The following is a 21,670-nucleotide window of genomic DNA, read 5'->3' on the forward strand; positions in this document are numbered from 1 at the left end:
GCCCACTCGCTATGGCGAGTCCATTTCATTCAGGGCGAGCTGGTTATCAGGTGTACTTGATCGGCCTAGCGAATGAGCTGTGCTGCTGTGCTAATCTACAATTACGAGGCACTAGAGGTGAAAAGCAGAGGTGTTGATTGGCTGATTGCAGCGCGGGCTCCGACTCATGAAGCTTTGTTGCAATCAACAAATCCGATGGTAGGTAAATTGTGCCTGCCTTCTAGGATATAGTGTATGGGCATGTTTACACACTTCTCATTGGCTGATTACAATGAGGGTGGGATATACATAGTGAGAAGCATGTTAACTGCGTTTCCAAATCATTGTGCAGATTTGTGGTGGCAGCAAAACTGGCTGGGCACACTGCCATATTCCAGTAGTGCCCAATAAATAAGTGTCCACTCCACCAGCAGCAGGCCATCGAGGCAGCAGGTAAGCTGGCACAGCTCGCTTTCCTCCTAAATAATACCTCTGTTTTCCAACTTTCCGATCCTCAATCATACCTCTGTTTTCTGACTTTCCGATCCTCAATAATACCTTTGTTTTCCGACCTTCCGATCCTCAATAATATCTGATTGCATATTTATGCAGCTGATGTAACAAGGACACAAACATGTGTTTGTACGTGTTGCGTTACAGTGCACTTGACTCCAGCCAGGGCCGGCTTTAAGGAAGTGCGGCCGCACCGGGTGTTGGCATGAATGTGGGGGCGCTGACCTCAGTCGGGCTCTGTGTTTAACAATAACTTAGGAAAATTGTGATTTAAAAGCACCTGCAGTTCCTTATGCATCCAGCCTTCTGGAGACAATTACAACTTCAAGATAACTCATGGTGATGTTTGAGTTAATCATGGCGTGGGGGTGCCAGATACGATTGCTGCCCCGGTCGCCACCACCATATTATCAATAGGAGGAAATTCTGCTGTTTCTCTGAAATGTTAAAAGAAGTTAGTGCTTAATTTGTGCTTGTTGTTTCCAGCGCGAGGCACCAGCACTTATTTTTGAGGGACGGAACTTATTCTACTGCCTCAAGCATTTACTCTGAGCAAAAGACAAATATGGAAAAGACGAAGAAAGAGAAAAATGAAAAAGCGTCACAATAGCAGAAAGCTACAAGAGTGAGCTGAGGGGGGAGAGAGTGGGTCTAAATGGATTGAAGAGGTCTGAGATGGCTTCAGGATTATGCTGCCTCAGTGTTCTGTGCTCTCACATTTAATTGCAGCAGCCGCGTGTTTGAGAGGGAGACCTTGGGCACCGGCACAGTTTTATTTACAAATTAAGCACTGCTTTTGATGACAATAGTTCTACACAGAAGTATGCTTACTTACACAACCATAGTGCAAGTGCACATAAACATGCAATGCGAACACACAGACTTGCACACACACTCATAGAAGACAGAAGCACATAAACAGCATAGGATTGTGCACACCCTAACAATGACCGAAGCATAGTATACACACTCAAACGCAATTATATTTAAAAAAAAAATAGGCATGCACATACAAACACATAAACAGGTACATGCAATTATTCCTTCACTCGAACATCCAAGGCCACATAGATGACCGTACACAATACTTGCATATGCAGTTATGCTGTCATTTCAACACAAGGGCTCACACAAAACACAGGTGCACACACAAGCACAGACTCACAAATGTACGGTAAACACACAGGCATACTGAGACTAAAGTCACACACACACACACAGATCTACTCTCAACAGGCCCATACGCAAAAGTGAGAATACGCACACAAACACTAGCCTGCACTTGCAGTCTATACATTCACACATGCAAAAACACACATGCATGGAACAAACACAAAAGAACAGCAGAAAGGTACCTCCTGCATGCCAAAAGACTATCTTTGATGCATGGCATTCTCTGGTAGTTCTTGATACACCCACGCCCGGGGAAGCCCAGCTTTTTCACTGCACTGATTTGAAAATGATTGGAAAATTAAGCTACCCAAGGGCTGATTTTATTGTGTGTGTGTTTTTTTTTAATCCTTTCTGAGCAGGTGAAAAGAAGATGCACGCCGTTTCCTGGGTATGGAACTAGAATGAATTATCCGGTTGCCTGTGCCAGTCCTCTGTTTCTGACATGAAAATACTAAAATGCACCGGTGCACTATATCTGCCTGGGCAGCGCGAAATGCAGGGGTCAGCATTATCATGTCAGGCAGAAGTCCTGCACCGCCCAGAGATAGCCATGGGAATGACAGGCCTCCCAGGAGAGGGCACTTCTGACCTCGCCTGTCTTAGAGGACTGACCTGTGTATCCACCCCCAGGGTCCACCAGTGGACGGGAGAAAGGGGCATTACAGGCATGTCCAATGACGGCCATGCAGTACAGACCGCCGTATCAGGCCAGATAGACCATTTAGACCACGCAGGACCTGCATGCCAGGAATAGGTACGCAATGCAGGGAGCGGGCAGGCTCTGTTCCGTTTACTTCTGCATTAATTGTGTACAAGAATCACCTTAAAAGTCACACTCATGCCACTAACAGGCGGCTGTCAGTTTCGAGGTTTAATGGCCTGTGACATATATACACAGATCTTTGCAGCAGTCTAATTATGGAAAGCAAAATTGTTAAGCCTTTAAAGTGAGTAGTTTGTAAACAGGTCACGTTATACTAAATTAGTTAGAGTTATTGTTTTTCTTTTGCAAGATTCTGAAGCTCCCAGGACAGAAGCAGTGCAGGCTGTTTAGGGAGGAGAAGGCAGATAACAGGCAGAGAGTGCAGCAACAATGGCAGACATCAGGTTGTGGTTGGGAAGAACCACTGGAGCTAAAAATCTACTGAATAATGCAGGAGAGAGTTTAGCTGTTGGAAAAAAGGAGTCACTAGAAGAAATCCACCAAAAGCAAAGGGAGTATGATCGAACAAAAAGACCGAGAGCTGTCGAACAGAAATAGTTTGAATATTTTAAGTGGGCAGTGATTGAAGAAAAGGAAACGAACGGAGTGTCCCAGAAGAGTCCATTTTAAATAACAGTCTCAAGTTTTGTATTGTGCAGTTTGCAGGAAGTTTCCTAACCTTGCTGGCACTGAGGTGGTAATTCCGAGTTTTGCGGTAACTGAACCGCCATGCCGGCGGTGGTGCAGACCGACATATAACAAGTAAGGCGGTGAATCCAGCGCAACACAGACAACTCACAGCCAGCACCGCCACCGTCGACCAGCAGCATCCGGCGGCGGAAGCCAATGTCCCGCCTGCGATATTCCGAGTCACCACATCGCCAGGATATCCGGGGCGGGCTGGCCAGTACGAAAAACCTGGCAGAAACAGAAAGTACAAAAGGAGACACCCACCTCCAGGCATAGAGATGCCTTTGTGGCCGCCATGGCAGACGAACTGCTAGCTTTCCCAGCATTGTATCTCACCATACACCTTCAGGGCCACCGACAACAATGAAGACGACAACTGTAAGTACGCGTAGCACAGAAGGGAGGAAATGGCAGTGATTCTCTCCCACACATTCCTCGCACAGACAGCTAAGACCACACACAGGTACACACAACATAAGTCAATGGCAAGTACCCAATACTCACACAGAGCCAAGCAGATACGTGCCAAACATACAGCACAACGCACACCACCACCACCAACGCAACCCATAACCACACAACTCAAACACCTCAGTGCAGGCATAGACAGGCACCTTGTGCGACACCACACATAAACACACCATGAACTATGTAGCAATGACACAATCAATAGCAGTGAACACACATCCAAAGAATTACACAGGTGACACAACACATACAACCAACAATCAAGGAAATCCAAATATGCAGCGCCATACACACGTACGCACACAACACTCCATACAATCCCACAAGCAAGCAGTCACACACAGTACTACATTCCCATGGCCCAAACTATCTACCCAGCACATGCAGAACACAGACACAATCCATACACAAACCTCACACACCGTTGCACACAGCTGTCACACCACTATGCAAAAGGAAATCAGGACAAGCATCTCAACTTGCCATCCACAGCAATGTGGGCAGATGTAATTTGAACCATAAAAAAATCAAAATAAATATTTACATTATCTGCCACATGGCAAATTCAACCTGCATTACTGCAGAAACACAGAAAGTCCATATATATAATGGGCCCAACTTGACTCCTGACAGCAAATAGGCCTCCACGTCATAGGGGCATCAATGGGACAGGCAGGCACTTCAGGGGTGTGGGGGAAGCATGGATGTGGAAGGGGCACATTTTGGTTTGGGTTTAGGACGGGTGACTTTGGCACTGGGAGGGGTGGATTTCTTGATTGGTGGAGGAGCAGGGGAAACACCAGAGGGGACACCCGAGGAATGGGAGGTGGAAGGGCCTGAGGGGCAGGGGGACATGGCGTTTACGGGGAACATGGGGTGGGAGAGGAGTAGGGAAGAGGTCAAGGGTGGCAAGGAAAACTTTCTTAGGTACACAGTGCGGTCTCATGATTGAGGGTTGGGAGTGGAGGTAGAGGGAGTGCTCGTCTGATGTGTTGATGTGCTGTACTTGGATGCTGGTGTGTGCAATGTCTGTATGTGTGTGGTGGCTGAATGTTGGGTGGGGGAGTGGGTGCGTATGCATTCATTGGGAGGAGGGGGCAGAGATGCAGGGTGAGGGAATGGGAGATGTGTGAGTGAATGTTACGATTGTGTGTAAATGAGGTGGATGTGCTGCAGGTGGCAGGGACGGTAGTTGTGGTGAATGCGGATGTGGTGTGTGGGGTGTGTGTCTGTGAGTCTGCTGTTGTGGTGATTAAGGGTATGACAGTAATGGCAGCAGGACCAGTGTGTGATGATGCAGTGCTGGCAGGTGTAGGAGGCTGGACTGGCTTGTAGTGAGTACCAAGGGGTACTTGCACCTTGCACCAGGCCCAGTTATCCCTTATTAGTGTATAGGGTGTCTAGCAGCTTAGGCTGATAGATAATGGTAGCTTAGCAGAGCAGCTTAGGCTGAACTAGGAGACGTGTGAAGCTACTACAGTACCACTTAGTGTCATATGCACAATATCATAAGAAAACACAATACACAGTTATACTAAAAATAAAGGTACTTTATTTTTATGACAATATGCCAAAGTATCTTAGAGTGTACCCTCAGTGAGAGGATAGGAAATATACACAAGATATATATACACAATAGCAAAAATATGCAGTATAGTCTTAGAAAACAGTGCAAACAATGTATAGTTACAAAAGGATGCAATGGGGAAACATAGGGATAGGGGCAACACAAACCATATACTCCAAAAGTGGAATGCGAACCACGAATGGACCCCAAACCTATGTGACCTTGTAGAGGGTCGCTGGGACTATTAGAAAATAGTGAGAGTTAGAAAAATAACCCTCCCCAAGACCCTGAAAAGTGAGTGCAAAGTGCACTAAAGTTCCCCTAAGGACAAAATAGTCGTGTTAGAGGGAAAATGCAAGGAAAACACAAATCAGCAATGCAACAACGATGGATTCCTGACTGAGGGTACCTGTGGAACAAGGGGACCAAGTCCAAAAGTCACAAGCAACTCGGAGATGGGCAGATGCCCAAGAAATGCCAGCGGTTGGTGCAAGGAAGCTCTTACTAGGCTGAAGAACTGTGAATACTGCAGGAACGACAAGGGCTAGAGACTTCCCCTTTGGAGGATGGATCCCCCACGCCTTGGAGAGTCGTGCAGAAGTGTTTTCCCGCCGGATGGACGCCAACAAGCCTTGCTACACGCAAATCGTGCGTTTGGCGTTTTTGGACGCTGCTGGGGCCCAGGAGGGACCAGGAGGTCGCAAATTGGACCTGCAGAGAGAGGGGACGTCGAGCAAGACAAAGAGCCCTCACTGAAGCAGGTAGCACCCGGAGAAGTGCCAGAAACAGGCACTACGAGGATGCGTGAAACGGTGCTCGCCGAAGTTGCACAAAGGAGTCCCACGTCGCCGGAGACCAACTTAGAAAGTCGTGCAATGCAGGTTAGAGTGCCGTGGACCCAGGCTTGGCTGTGCACGAAGGATTTCCGCCGGAAGTGCACAGGGGCCGGAGCAGCTTGCAAAGTCGCGGTTCCCAGCAATGCAGCCCAGCGAGGTGAGGCAAGGACTTACCTCCACCAAACTTGGGCTGAAGAGTCACTGGACTGTGGGGGTCACTTGGACGGTGTCGCTGGATTCGAGGGACCTCGCTCGTCGTGCTGAGAGGAGACCCAAGGGACCGGTAATGCAGCTTTTTGGTGCCTGCGGTTGCAGGGGGAAGATTCCGTCGACCCACGGGAGATTTCTTCGGAGCTTCTGGTGCAGAGAGGAGGCAGGCTACCCCCACAGCATGCACAAGCAGGAAAACAGTCGAGAAGGCGGCAGGATCAGCGTTACAGAGTTGCAGTAGTCGTCTTTGCTACTATGTTGCAGGTTTGCAGGCTTCCAGCGCGGTCAGCGGTCGATTCCTTATCAGAAGGTGAAGAGGGAGATGCAGAGGAACTCGGCTGAGCTCATGCATTCGTTATCTAAAGTTTCCCCAGAAACAGAGACCCTAAATAGCCAGAAAAGAGGGTTTGGCTACCTAGGAGAGAGGAAAGGCTACTAACACCTGAAGGAGCCTATCACAAGGAGTCTCTGACGTCACCTGGTGGCACTGGCCACTCAGAGCAGTCCAGTGTGCCAGCAGCACCTCTGTTTCCAAGATGGCAGAGGTCTGGAGCACACTGGAGGAGCTCTGGACACCTCCCAGGGGAGGTGCAGGTCAGGGGAGTGGTCACTCCCCTTTCCTTTGTCCAGTTTCGCGCCAGAGCAGGGGCTAAGGGGTCCCTGAACCGGTGTAGACTGGCTTATGCAGAATTGGGCACATCTGTGCCCAACAAAGCATTTCCAGAGGCTGGGGGAGGCTACTCCTCCCCTGCCTTCACACCATTTTCCAAAGGGAGAGGGTGTCACACCCTCTCTCAGAGGAAGTTCTTTGTTCTGCCATCCTGGGCCAGGCCTGGCTGGACCCCAGGAGGGCAGCTGCCTGTCTGAGGGGTTGGCAGCAGCAGCAGCTGCAGTGAAACCCCAGGAAGGGCAGTCTGGCAGTACCAGGGTCTGTGCTACAGACCACTGGGATCATGGAATTGTACCAACAATGCCAGGATGGCATAGAGGGGGCAATTCCATGATCATAGACATGTTACATGGCCATATTCGGAGTTACCATTGTGAAGCTACATATAGGTAGTGACCTATATGTAGTGCACGCGTGTAATGGTGTCCCCGCACTCACAAAGTTCAGGGAATTGGCTCTGAACAATGTGGAGGCACCTTGGCTAGTGCCAGGGTGCCCTCACACTAAGTAACTTTGCACCTAACCTTTACCAGGTAAAGGTTAGACATATAGGTGACTTATAAGTTACTTAAGTGCAGTGTAAAATGGCTGTGAAATAACGTGGACGTTATTTCACTCAGGCTGCAGTGGCAGGCCTGTGTAAGAATTGTCAGAGCTCCCTATGGGTGGCAAAAGAAATGCTGCAGCCCATAGGGATCTCCTGGAACCCCAATACCCTGGGTACCTCAGTACCATATACTAGGGAATTATAAGGGTGTTCCAGTAAGCCAATGTAAATTGGTAAAAATAGTCACTAGCCTGTCAGTGACAATTTAGAAAGCAATGAGAGAGCATAACCACTGAGGTTCTGATTAGCAGAGCCTCAGTGAGACAGTTAGTCACTACACAGGTAACACATTCAGGCACACTTATGAGCACTGGGGCCCTGGGTTACCAGGGTCCCAGTGACACATACAACTAAAACAACATATATACAGTGAAGAATGGGGGTAACATGCCAGGCAAGATGGTACTTTCCTACAGCAGGTGTAAGTGGAGATGTGACTGCAAGGGGGGAGTTGGGGAGGTTGTGTCTGCAGATGTGTGTTGTGTGTGTGCATGCCTGTGTGAATGTTTGTGATTCCAATGGCTGTCTTTGCGCACCTTGTCTGTTGTAGTGGGTTTATGCTGGTATGTAGGTGTGCTTTGGATGGGTGTAGGGAGAGGGGTTGTGGATTGGGAACAGGTAGCTGGAGAGGGGACGGAAGATGAAGGGACACTAGCTGCCGTCAACGAGGAGGCCAGAGCCTGAACCGATCTCTGTAGGCCAGACAAGGCACCGCAAATGGCTTTCAGGAACGCATTGGACTGCTGCATCTGGGATACCAGTCCCTGGATGGCATTCACAATCGTTGTCTGCCCCACAGAGATGGACCTCAGGAGGGCAATAGCTTCCTTATTGAGGGCAGCAGGGCTGGCTGGGGCAGGGGCAGAGGTGCCTGTGGCAAAGGAGATACCCACCCGCCTGGGTGAGCGGGCAAGGGCAACAGGGTGGGGTGATACAGGGAGGGCGGTGCTGGTGAGGGGGCTGGCGGACAAGGGTGTTGCTGAGGTGACCCAGATGGGTCCGCCACCACCAGGGAGCCGCCATCGGAGGAGGAATCTGAATCAGATGTATTGGTAGCTCCATTCTTCCCCTGTGGTGCTCCCCTCACTCTCTGTCCCTCTGCTCCCTTCAGCTTCACTGGTGTCCGCCTCCTGGGTCCTGTGGGCTGCTGCATCCCCACTCACCTCATCCCTGCAACCTAAACACCTGAATGAAGACCACTACATGGCTATCAACTGCCTAAATGACTTATCCAACTAACTAGTCCAGGACCATACCCATCCACATGTCATCCATTACGGGATGATACAAATCCGAGCACAGAGGGACCGGGAACACTAACTAACTGACATGAATGTGTGGAGTATATGTGGTACAGAGGTCCATTGATGTAGAAAGTGAAGCACTTGCAATGTTAATGTAACATGCCTGTCATTACTCATATACAGTGCCAAAATGAGCACCGTGCACTACAACTGTACACGCAGAGATGGAGATTGCAGCCAGTGACATGATAGCATACTTGAGCGACCCATACCTATAGGTGAACTTGTGTCACAGTACCACCACTTCTTTTCCTGCATGGCTCAACATAACTAATGTCACACACTCCTACATGATGGGTGTGACAACCAGGACTCTACATTCCCTAAATCACATCTGACCACGTCAATTCCAAGTCCAGTGAGGGTCACAGTACACAACCATGCAGTAGATCCTGACAATCAACACTTACCCCCTTCTGACTGCTGTGCTGCCTTCAAGCGCCCATCCAACTCTGGGTACGCCACTGCCAGTATGCAGGCCATTAGGGGGGTTCAGGGTCCGATGGGCACCCCTCCCATGTTGGGAGACCATCCCCAGGTGGGCCTCCGCTGTCTTCTGGGCCCAGTGCCTCAGGTCCTCCCACCGCTTCCTGCAGTGGGTGTTCCGCTGGCTGTGAACCCCAGGGTCTGCACTTCCTTGGCGATGGCACTCCAAAACCCTTTTTTTTGGTAGAAGCTGACCTGCATGAGAAACATTCCGAAAATGGGGGACATGATGTTAATTACAACAATACAGCAGTAACCTTTGGCGACACACAACAAACAGGGATCATGCACACTGCCAATATCCCACACATATATGCTGTGCATGATAAACACCTGATCAGTCATGCCATGTCAATGTGCACACACATACATTGTCAACCACCACCCAACATTTGTGGGACAAAGGACGTTGTACTCACCTTTTGCCCTGGAGCACCGTACAACCGCTCATACAGGGGTAGAACCCCCTCCACCACTTTCTCTAGTTCCTCCCTAGTGAAGCTGGGGCCTTATCCCCTGCAGTGCGTGCCCTTGTTGCTCCAAGAGACAGGACACAGCAGCACACGAATTGGAGGTCTGTCATGCCTGAAAGCCAGGAGTCAAGTGAGCTGGCCCATACAAAATGGAGGTTACAACCGCAGCAGTCATGACCTTCACCGCGGACGGTGATCGTCATTGGTCCTAGTCTCCCATAGATGTCAGTGTTAACCAATGGGGAGTTGCACAGCGGAGCAGACCATCTTCCGCCATGACGACTTCCGCCGGCGGCACGAGGTCACTTCCAGCTGTACAATGCATGCTGGACATGCGGATGGCATATTAGTTTGTGATATAACTGTCCTGGGTTCACACTGCATAATTACCTCCATGTCATCACAAACAGATATATCAGGTCACACATTGTGGATAATGACACGTAGTGAGTGTCTGGTGACATCACCACACTTGTTGCTACAGTTGTCAGCATATATGATCAGTATAGTGGAACACATGGAAGGTGTACTTGTAATTGTCCTGTATATGTCCATTGCCGCAGTGATCGTGTGCCAACATCTGGTTAGGTATAGAGTGTGGTGTAATGTGTCTTCCCACAACATAACAGCCAACTTGCTTGAATAACACTTTGTGACTGCTGTATGTCATAGTTGGTGCCCTAAATTGTGAGAGGTTCCCAGATTGTTGTTTGTGTCCCCGCACAGATATCGCCACAATGGGTGATGAGGAATGCCCCATTTTACCAGCCACTTGTAGATCTTGATACCATGGAAGAGCGCCACATCATGCTGACCTATCAACTGAACCGTTTGTGCATCAGGGAATTAGTCGCCCAGTTGAAGCCAGACCTGCCGGGTTTGAGAAATCCCCATGGCATTCCTCCAACAGTCTAGGTGTTGTCAGTCCTGCATTTTCTGGCGAGTGGCTCTTTTCAGGTCACAGAGGGACTGGCTGCAGGGTTTTCACAGCCCCAGTTCAGTAAGGTGTTGCAGGATGTGCTGGATGCCCTACTCAAGCATGTGCACAGGTATATTAGGTTCCCACAACGTCCAGAATTGCCCACTGTAAAAGCAGCCTTCTACAACATATCAAATGTCCCACATTTAATTGGGGCCACTGATGAGACTCCCATTGCATTGGTACCTCCGAGGACCAATGAGCAGGTCTACTGAAACAGGAAGAGTACATATTCGCTCAATGTACAAGTGGTGTGTCTTGCAGACGAGTACATAACACATGTGAATGCAAAATTCCCAGGATTCCTACATGATTCCTATGTCCTGAGGAACAGCAGTGTCCCTGTAATGCACAGCAACAGGGAGAAAGGGCCAGTCTCAAAGGTATGTGTTCTGCCCTCCATGTCAGACGTTTGTACCCCCCATAACACAGTCAGCACTCTACCTAGCATTGTTACCTATGGTCATGTTCTCTTTTCCACACAGATGACTCCGGATACCCCAGCCTGCACTGGCTCCTGACACCTTTGAGACATCCAACTACAGGAGGGGAGAACAGGTACAATGAGGCACATGGCCGAACAAAGCGAGTGATTGAGCAGACTTTCGGTCTCTTGAAAGCTACATTTTGTTGCCTTCATGTGTCTGGTGGTGCCCTACAGTACTGACCACGGAACGTTTGTAAGATCATTGCTGCATGCTCTGTAATATGGCCCTCAGAAGGCACATGCCACTGTTGGAGGAGGAGAACATTGATGCTGGAGCAGTGTTTGGGGCCGGTGACTCTGATGGTGAGGGTGACGCAGACAAGGACGAGGCACATGACAACAGGACTGAACTGATTTGTCACTACTTTTAATGATATACAGGTATGTGTGAATTGTACGTCATCTGCACATGGAAGGTGTATTGCTGAAGCCAGTCTGTAGCCAGTATTTGCATGCATCAAGGTGTGTGGGAACTACAGCCTTCCATCTTGGTTTCCGACCTTGAAGGGAAGTTGACTTACCATGAGGGGTAGTAGTAATGCAGTGCTGCTAAGTACATGTGTGGAATGCTGGTGCAATTGCAGTACAGCCTTATTGTTGTACCAAAGGTTTAGGGTCCTCAGTCTGCCTGTTTGGGGATACGTTAGGGAGACTTATCAGTCTTGTCCTGCTGTGTAGGCATGTCATGCTGCATTGTCAGCTGCTGTGTGGCACGTACCTGTTCCTGACTACTCAGGGAGGTGAACAATAGAGGATGATACCTATGTTACAACTTTCCTGTCCCACACATATGTGAGTACCTAAGCAGACCCTTACATATGTGGTATCATACCTGCTGGGCCAATTATCCTGTGTATGTGTTCAAATTATGTAGATGGATGTCTTGTTTACATGCCTTACAACTGTGAGCCTGATTCCATTTCATTTTCCCTCTTCAGGTCACATCTCTGTCTGTAAGCTGATTTCTGTATTGTCTGTTGCCATCGTTGACACTGGATATCATTACAGTTTGGATGTACTTACACACCTGCCTGGGTGTCCCACAACATTTGTCACTTCAGCATTGTTGTGGTGCCGACATGTGTATATATTTGCTGCTTGGAAACAGGATTGCCACTACATACAATGAAGAGACGTGTTCCATGACTTATTGGAATTTGTGTTTATTAAGTGTATGACACCACAGTCCAGAAGACTGGGGTAATTGTCTGGGTGCTCATCAGAGTGGGTGGTACAGCTATTTGTCTCACAGGTCCTGTATCAATTTGCCTGGTGTGCTGTGTACTTGGTATTGGACAGCCAACAGGGTTTAACAGTGGCACACAAGGGTGACAGTTCAGAAAAAGGATCACTTCCTAGTGGGGGATTGGTCTTGGTCTCAGTCCTGCAGGATATCTGGTAGGTGGCCTGTTTTGAGGGGGTGAGGGGACCTCAGCTGTAGGGGTGCTGGTGGCCTGTGGGTCCTCCTGCTGTGTCTCAATTCCAGTAGCAGGTGCTGATGTTGGTGGCAGTGGTAAAGCCTGACTACTGGATGGGGCCTGCTGTTGGGTTGAGGATGTCCGCAGGATGTTGTTCAATTCCTTGAACTCCCCTAGTAGTGATATCATGGTGGCATTGAGTGCCTACCACTGCTTCCTGGCCCTCCTGGTGGTATTCCCCCTTCAGCCTCTGCGTGTCCTGCAAGGTGGTGAGTATCTGGCCCATCTTGTTGTGAGTTTGCTGGTAGGCTCCCGGGACCCTGGAGACGGTCTCCTAGCCAGTCGTGTCCTGTACCAGCCTCGTCCCTTGGCACACGATTGACCTCCCAGTGGCCCTTGCCCGCCGTGCCTATGCCCCTTGTGCAGTGTGCCCCCTCCCACTGACAACAGGACCGTCATTGTCTTGGGTTTGCACCGTTGACTCCTGCCCCTGTCCTGTGGGGCATACTGTTGTTTGATGTGACCTTGGGACACGGGTATGGGAAGGTGGGCTCTGCTGTACATTGGTTGCCACCGGGGAGGTGGTTTCAGTTGTGGGCAGGGTGAGGCTGGTAGTGGAACCAGACCAGTCCAACAACAATATGTGAACATGGGCTTAGCACCATGAACCGATTAAAAAATGAGCTTCGTACCTGCCTCAAAAATGACACCCTGTCTGCTTTAATGCGAATCCAAGTAGATGGGCCGGACGTAGACACTTTTGATCCAACCCCAGCAGTTTTGCATTGGCTAGCAGAAAACCCAGGAAAGAGACACATTATGGGCCACAAACCTCTTTGTTCAAGAAACAAGACTGTTGTTATTGAGTCAGAAGATTGCGACTAGTTTATTGCTAAAGTCTCTATAAGTATCATTTTCTGTAACAAGTAAGTGCCTATTGTGCTTGATTTTTTTGCAAGCCAATATTTGGTATCAAGAAATCATATGAGGCATTGTATAATTTCTCTTCACTTTCAGCAGAAGCCTGAGATTGTCAAGAAGATTTTAAAACACATGCTGGCAGTCATTTACCACAACTACAACAATATAAACGAAAATATGGATTTGGCAGCACAAACTGATTAAAACATGAGCTAAATACTGCCTCATAGATGACATGTCAGAGTTTATGCAAATACAAGTGGATAGCTCAAACGTTGGCACATTCATCCAACCCGAGCAGTCTTGCTTTCGCTGAGAGCAAACCCAGGACACAGCACATTACTGGACACAACCATATCCAGGTCCGATAGGCAAAACTGCACTTATCTGAAAGAACAGGGACTTGTTCTGGCTACACTGGTCTCTTGGCTAAATCTGCATAAATCCCTGATACAAGTGGTCCTGTTGGCCAAAGTTATTTAACCACCTACTAGTTGATACAGGGTGGTGTATCGCTCTTTACTCAGATGCTACCTACAGATTGCCAGAATCATTCAGCACAGCAACAATATGGATTTACCAGCATACATTGTTAAAAAGAAAAAGCTGTGTGTACTTGCCTAAATGACTGACATTGTTGTCCATGCTAATGGAAATACATTGGATGGGCTAATTCACACCAGACCACTGTGTTGACTTCCTGCTTACCGACTTGGACAAAGTATTCCAAGACAGAAAACATTCCAAAGACAGGAAACATTGCATTTGAAGAACACAACCCCTATTTCATTCTAAGTTTAGGTCAGAACATCAGCATCTTCACTAACAAGCATCTGATATGTTGTTCACAGATGTTATTTCAGTAACAGGTTAAAGTTTTTTTTTTTTTGCCATATTTATTATGTTGGTATCCTCGCAAACTTCCACCCCCTTGATACACACATCCCAGGGAGGTACTTGATTGTCAAATTGAAATTTGCTGTTTGCTAGCAATTTGGTTGGCCAAAGCTTTCATGGGTTGTCAGTGCTGAGAATGTTTTGAATAAAATTTGTGTAAGGCTGGTTTGGGGGTTGAGTGTATTGATGTTAGGTCAAGTAGATAATTCTAGTCACTAGACCTGCAGGTCTAGTAATATTTTAAAGATTTTTCGAGGCCTGACTGTCTTGTTCATACACCCCACCAACATTCAATACCCAGCGTTATCTGGGTTTTGACACTGACAGCCTGTATCGTTGGACCCAACATCACAGCTACTAAGGGCCATCGCATGCCCTTAGTCCATATGGGGCCTGTAAGTATTTCAGTGTACAATTATAATCCCAGGACTCATGGCATGTCTCAACAGTTACATGTATGCCAAAATGTAAATGCAGTCTGCATACAGATATGTAATACCAACATCTGTATAGTGTTTGTAATAGAGAGAGTAACCTGACTGCAACTCCCAGGAGGAACTGTTTCTCTAACTCCAAACACCAGCATAGAATTCTCTGGTCCAAGGACCCTTGTTTGCAACTCCCAAATTAAGTTTACTCACCTGGGAGAGTACCATTGGTCAAGTATTGGGGAGTAGAGAGAGTGAACTAACTGCAACTCCGAGGAGGCACTGTTTCTCCAACTCCAAACACCAGCGCAATGTTCACTTGTATAAAGACCCTTTCTGTTATCTCGGTTATCTCTCATTTAAAGTGTACTCACCTGGGATGATACCGTGTGTATAGTGTGTGAAGTAGAGAGAGTGACATGACTATAACTCCCAGGAGGCACTGTTTCTCTAACTCTAAACAGCAGCACGATGTTCACTTGTCTAAAGTCCCTTTCTGTCAACTCTCAATTGAAATGTACTTACCTGGGAGGATACCATGTATATAGTGTGTGTAGTAGACGGAGGGACATGACAGCAGCTCCCAGGATGTATTGTTTCTCTAACTCCAAACACTAGCACAGTGTTCACTTGTCCAAATACCTTTTCTGTCAACTCTCAATTGAAGTGTACTCACCTGGGAGGATACCATGGGTATATGAGTGTCGTAGAGAGAGTGACATGACTGCTAAGGTCAGGAGGCCCTGTTTCAGTAACTCCAACCACCAGCCCAGTGTTCTCTTGTCCAATGACCTCTGTTTGACACTCCCAGATGAAGTTCACTCATCTGGGGGACATTTTTCAAGTATTTGGAAGTAGAGAGAATGACCAGACAAAAATTCCCAGAAGGCATTGTTCCTCTAACTCTAAACACCAACCCACGGTTCACTTGTCCAAATACATCTATCTCAACTTTCAGTTCAAGTGTACTTATGTGGGAGGATACCATGTATATAGTGTGTGTGTAGTAGAGAGCGTGACATGACTGCATCTCCCAGTAGGCACTGTTTCTCTAACTCCAAACACCAGCAGTGTTAACTTGTCCAAAGACTCTTTCTGTCAACTCTCAGTTAAAGCGTACTTACCTGGGAGGATACAATGTGTATAGTGTGTGTGTAGTATAGGGAGTGACATGACTGCTAAGGCCAGGAAGCACTATTTTCTAACACCAAACACCAGCCCAGTTTTCAATTGGCCAAAGACCCCCTGTTCCTCAAATCTCAGTTAAAGTGTACTCACCTGGGAGGATACCTTGTGTATAGTGTGTGTAGTACAGGGGGTGACATGACTGCTAAGGCCAGGAGGCTCTGTTTCTGTAACTCCAAACACCAGACATGGGGACACTTGTCCAAATATCCCTGTCTGTTTGGCAAATCCCAATTGAAGTTTACACACCTGGAAGGATGCTATTTGTCAAGTGTGTGAAGTAGAGGGACTGACCTGACTGCAACTCTCAGCAGGCCCGGTTTCAGTGTCTACAACCACCGGCCCAGTGTTCACTTGCCCAAATACACCTGCTAGTGAACTCTTAAATGAAGTTTACTCCCCTGGGACAATACCATTTGTCATGTGTTGGGAAGTAGAGGGAGTGACCTGACTGCAAAGCTCAATAGGCCCTGTTTCTGTAGCTACAACCACCACCATCCCAGTGTTCACTTGCCCAAATACAACTGTTCCTCAACTCTCAATTGAAATGAACTCACCTGGGAGGATACCATGTGTATAGAGGCACTGTTTCTGTAAATCCAAACACCAGACCAGGGGACACTTGTCTAAATGCCTCTGTTTTGCAACTCCCAATTGAAGTTTACTCACATGGGAGGATAATATTAAGTGTATGAAGTAGAGCGACTGACCTGACTGCAACTCCCAGGAGGCCCTGTTACTCTTATTCTGACCACCAGCATAGTGGCAGTTTGTTCAAATACCTTTGTTTGTCAATTCTCAAATGAAGTATACTCACCTGGGAGTGATCAAGTACAGATCATGCCCAAATCAGAGATGTATCTGTCAACATAGCTCCATCTTGACTTGCTAAACCAAGATGAATTATTTGAGGACAGGAATGACACATTACCGAGTGTGAATAACAAGTATTCCTAAGGTCTCAGGATGCCTCAACAAATTGGTATTGGCAGCAAACGCATTCACACTGCACTGTGCACACGATGATCCCAGTCACATATACAACAAAGTCCTGGGTTTGCCTGCATCACTCACAACTAGACCTCAAAATAGGCAAAGCCCTATCTTGCCTAGCTACTGTTGTGCCTGTATTGATGGCAAGATGTCATTATTTTGAGGCCTTCCTCCAAAGTGAAAATTATCTGCATATTTCAGCAGCTGCTTGATTCAAAATGAATTGGCAAGCTCCACACATCATGTCAATACACCCAATACCAAGGTTACTTGGCACAAGAGGATTAACTGCAACTTAACTTTGTACAAGGTTTCTGCTTATTGTAACTCTAAACCGTTGGAGGTAGGTGTCGCAATACAATTAGTAACATTGTTAATTTTACATTAACATGTGGAGCACACAGAGGCCACAGAACAGACAGCCACTTCCCCCCTGGATGGAGCCATCATTAAAGAAGACACTCCTGGGCGCGGAGGATGGTTCTGGCTCATCTGGGCAACCTGGTCAGACAGCAGTAATAAGTCTCACTGTGCCCACAATTTCACCTCCCAGCCCGGTTGCCTCAACATCCCAGCAACCATTAGCCCCCCATCCCCAATCTGGGTACCTAGAACAATAGCTACCATCTCGTGCCCCCCGCCCCAAGTCTTGGATCCTGATTTGCAGGACAACACTTCTGACAATGAGGGTCCAGGAACAAGTTGAAGAGGGCAGCCTGTGGCAAGGGCACAGGCCCGTGGGGGTAGGGGTGCATGGGAGGGATGCTGTAGGCTAGTGGGGTGAGGCCACTGGGGCTACTCTTGGCCAGGACACCATCAGCCACTTCTTGGGGGGTCTATCAGGAGTCCCAAGGTGTAATGGGCCAGGTGTTGACCAAACCCCCGGGAAATCAAGCAGCTACAGAGGGACATGCACAGAGACATGCGGGAACAGATTGAGCCCCACAATGACAACATGGCCTCCCTACCAGGGGTGCTGAGGGGCATACATGAGCAGGGGTTTTCCACAACAGTCTACCCCTTTCTTTGGCTCATCAACACAGGCACATCAACATGGGTGCCAGCTAATGAAAGGGAGGCCCTGCCAGATGAAGAACCAGCCCCAGACACCCATGCCTTTGTAGCAGGAGATGCTCCCTTCCCCCGCAAGTGGGGACGTCCAGCAAAGAAAGAATCCGGGAGGTGCAGATGGCAAGACACACACCACTGCCAGCAAGTGACCTCTCCCTAAAGGACCTCCTTTGTCTGCCAAACTTTCACTCTGTGGACTGATCTTGAACCACTTACCAGTTCCAATGGGAGGAGTACTCTGGACTTTGGTCTCTCAAAGGTGTGGCATCTACTCCAATGATTTCATTCACCATGACTGACCCCTTCACTTTACATTTTTGTTTCTTTCTGTCAAAAATGTATTTTCTGTATTAGCATTGTAATAAATTCACCCATCACAAACTCGTCTGCTTGCTTAAGTTTCTCATTTAGCTACGTAGAGACCATGTGAACCATACGATGATGATACAAGTTACTTGGGCAAGTGGGGATATGTTACAGATGCACAGTGCTCGGTTCAGGATTACAACCATTACACACTAACACATTAGTACAAGTGTCTGGTCAAACCCCAAATAGTATTACACTGTTCAGCACCTAGGCTGTCAATATATCTGGGCTATTGGGAAACAAGAATGGGTGACTCATACTGATTAAATGAACATATTTACAGGTATAGAACCCAGACCACAGAAGGAAGGGCTTTGCCAGATATTGTTTTGAAGAATAGGCAAACATTAAAGTGGTTGATGTCAGCAGTCTGAGTCTTTTCACATACCACACCAAAGTAACCCAATATCACATAATTCAAGATACAGACAGATGGCAGTGCAACAGTCCCTGGTCACAGTAATCCAGTTCCCATGTATCTGGTGGTATGATAGAAACATATGTCAGTGTTGTGGCACAGGCACTGTGGCCTGCAATGCTGAAAAACATCTAGACCTATGTACAGGTCAGAGTGTTTAGTCAATGTGAAGGAAAATGTCTTGGTCAAAAGCTAAGACTAAATATTTTCTGACCACATGACACACATGATGCATCAGGCCCACTACAGCATACCAAACAAGTGCAATGGCCACTTCTGTACCTCCACCCAAACACTGTGCAAACTGTCCTGGTACAGATCTCATACATCCAAACTCTGCGACGTACATTACCTGGAACAATCCATGTCCACTTTGTATGTCAGAACATCATCAGATACCTGCCAATGTCACAACTCTGAAATGCCCACATGAAGATGTCATGGTGAAGGTACCTGTACAAAGAACAAAACAAGGAATATAGTCTTGGAACCATAAATATGACACAAGTCACATAGCAAGCAGCTGGAAAACAAAGCACATTGCAAGGACACTGACAGAAACAAAGCAACATCATCAAGGTGGGGATGTGTCCAAAGCTATCTCATTAAGCAGCCTTTGGTTGACTATTGCAGAGTATCAGTTCCCTAGCTGTTTCCAAAATGCAGAACTCCACACGTTCTCACAACTACAGTTCATTGTACAGCCACAGTCATTACATCACATGACATACCTACACTCATGAAACGTGGCTGTTTATGAGATCTTCCCGCAGGTCAGCTCCTTCCTCTTCACCACTGTCATCTTCACTTGGCATTTCAGTAGTCACACCCAGTGGCACAGCAGGCTCCCCGACCTCTGGGATACATGGGATATTCTGCCGTTGGGCGATGGGTGGAGCATGCAGCATGCCGCAGTGATCTGACACACTTTCCCAGGTGAGTAGATGAGGGCTCCACCAGTCCTGTTCAGACAGCAGAATCTAGCCTTTATGAGCCCAAAAGCCTGCTCCACTGCTTGAGGTGTTCTGCCATGGGCCTCACTGAAGCAGACTTCCCCTGGCATAGTTGGATTCCTCAGCAGCATCAACAACCAAGGATGGTGTGGATAGGCAGAGTCTCCTGTTAAGGAATGGGACATAAGTGCAACAGTGAATCCCTCACTTCATTATTGTTGCACCTGTCCTTGCATACACACAATCAGACGTGACTTACCAACTAGCCAGACCATCTCTGTGCAGTTGTGACATCGGCTGGGGTATGGTGCTGTTCCTTATTATGAAGGAATCATGGGCTGATCTGGGATAACAGGCACAGACATGATATGTAGAGATCTGCCAGCAAACTTGCACGTTGATAGAATGGAAGTTCTTTCTGTTTCAATAGACTTGTTCAGTGGCCTGCGGTGGCACCAAGCCAACATGTGTGCCATCAGTGGCCTCCCCCCACCACGTGGGAGGCGGCCAAAACCATAAAAGTCAGCCTTCACATTGGCTAAATCCTCACGTCGGGGGAACCTGATATAGCATTTCAACATTGCTGAGAGGAAATCCTTCAAAACCAGACTGAACATAGGTTGGGACATACCAGCAGATAGGGCTACTGTATGTTGGAAGGACCCTGTGCCAGGAAGAGCAAAACTGACAAGACTTGTACAATAGTGGTATGCAGGTTGGATAATTAATAGCTGGCATCAGATCTGGCTCCAACTTACGGCATAAGTTCACTATTGTTTGCCTACTCAGATGGTACAACTGTATTAAGTGGTGATCTTCCATGGTCTGAAGATCTGTCAGTGGACGGTCAACAGGAGGTTGTTGCATCCTTCCTTTCCCAGGGTACCTGTGTGTGACAAGACATGATTTGTTACATTAGTCAGTGTGTCCACACCAACATACATTATGCATGCCAATATTATCATAAGACAAAGCATTCCTTCCTGGATAGACATGACACCCAGTACACATCACCACTGGCAACTACACAAGAGTCACATGTGACCCCCATGGTTGTCAACACATGTGTCCACAATATGGATTTGGACAAAACTCAAAGATCTGTTACACAATTGGCCCTGGAAATATGACTGTACATTCCATCTGCCAAAATGTCGGCAGTGGTGGACTATGCACCGCAGTTAAATGCCATCTGTGCCCTGCAACACACTACACTGGTGGTTGTGCAGAAGGACCTACATGACTAGACAGAATAAAGATGCTTGCAATGCCACAACACATTAGGAACTGCCTGCAACCAACAGCGGATGCCGTCAGGGCAGTAGGCAGTTCCAGCCACGGTGGACACAGCCATAGCTTACGTTGTTACCTGTGGTTGCGGCCGAATGGCTGTGTCCACCAGAAGTGATGACTGCATACGTGGCAGACATGACCGCCATGTTGTGCACATTCAATCACTTGACTCACTTGTTCACCACTCCATCACCTTCTTGCCCCCCTAGACACACGAACACAACGGTGTTTGAGGTCTTAGATCTCCCTTGTGTTGGATACATGTAACTAGGTAAGGACACTTTACTGCCATCCAGTGACATCTCCTTCTTAATGATTGTTGTAAGAAGGAGACACCACCCCAGCAGACACACAGACATCCCCCTACATCCATCATACCTGCAGACACCACCCCTACCACCATCCACCACACCCACCTTACCTGCAGACAACACAGACATCCACCACATCCATTATACTTGCAGAAACCACCCCAACACACACAGACATCCACCACATCCATCATACCTGTAGACATCGCCTCAGACACACAAACATCCACCAATACCAGCATACCTGCAGACACCACCCCAACAGACA

Source organism: Pleurodeles waltl, chromosome 8, assembly GCF_031143425.1.
Source record: "Pleurodeles waltl isolate 20211129_DDA chromosome 8, aPleWal1.hap1.20221129, whole genome shotgun sequence".
Taxonomy (NCBI): Eukaryota; Metazoa; Chordata; class Amphibia; order Caudata; family Salamandridae; genus Pleurodeles; species Pleurodeles waltl.